The following is a 255-nucleotide window of genomic DNA, read 5'->3' on the forward strand; positions in this document are numbered from 1 at the left end:
TCCCTTTCTAAGCTCGCAGCAAGCCAGGAGCCAAGCGGGTATTGTTGCAGCTGCTGCTGCTGCTGCTGCTGCTGCTGGTGCTGCTGCTGCTGATGCTGATGATGCTGTTGCTGCGGCTGTGTTTGTCGTTGTTGTTGATGCTGCTAGACCTTCCTCTGCTGCTGCTCGTGTTGCTGCTTCTCCCTCTGCTGCTGCTGCTGCTTCTGGTTTTCTGTCTGCTGCTGTTGCTGCTGCTGCTGGTTCTCCCTCTGCTGC

At 57.3% G+C, this 255-nt stretch overlaps 1 protein-coding gene across 1 annotated transcript in view; it reads left to right on the forward strand.

Annotated features, from left to right (window-relative positions):
- The window catches only part of EMH_0005680 (uncharacterized protein), a gene marked incomplete at both ends in the record, with an annotated part of 12040 nt that overhangs the window by 4801 nt on the left and 6984 nt on the right, over positions 1–255 (forward strand). The gene's annotated exons all lie outside the window — the stretch shown is intronic.

The sequence above is a fragment of the Eimeria mitis genome, genomic scaffold, assembly GCF_000499745.2.
Source record: "Eimeria mitis Houghton genomic scaffold, Emh_scaff258, whole genome shotgun sequence".
Lineage (NCBI taxonomy): Eukaryota > Apicomplexa > Conoidasida > Eucoccidiorida > Eimeriidae > Eimeria > Eimeria mitis.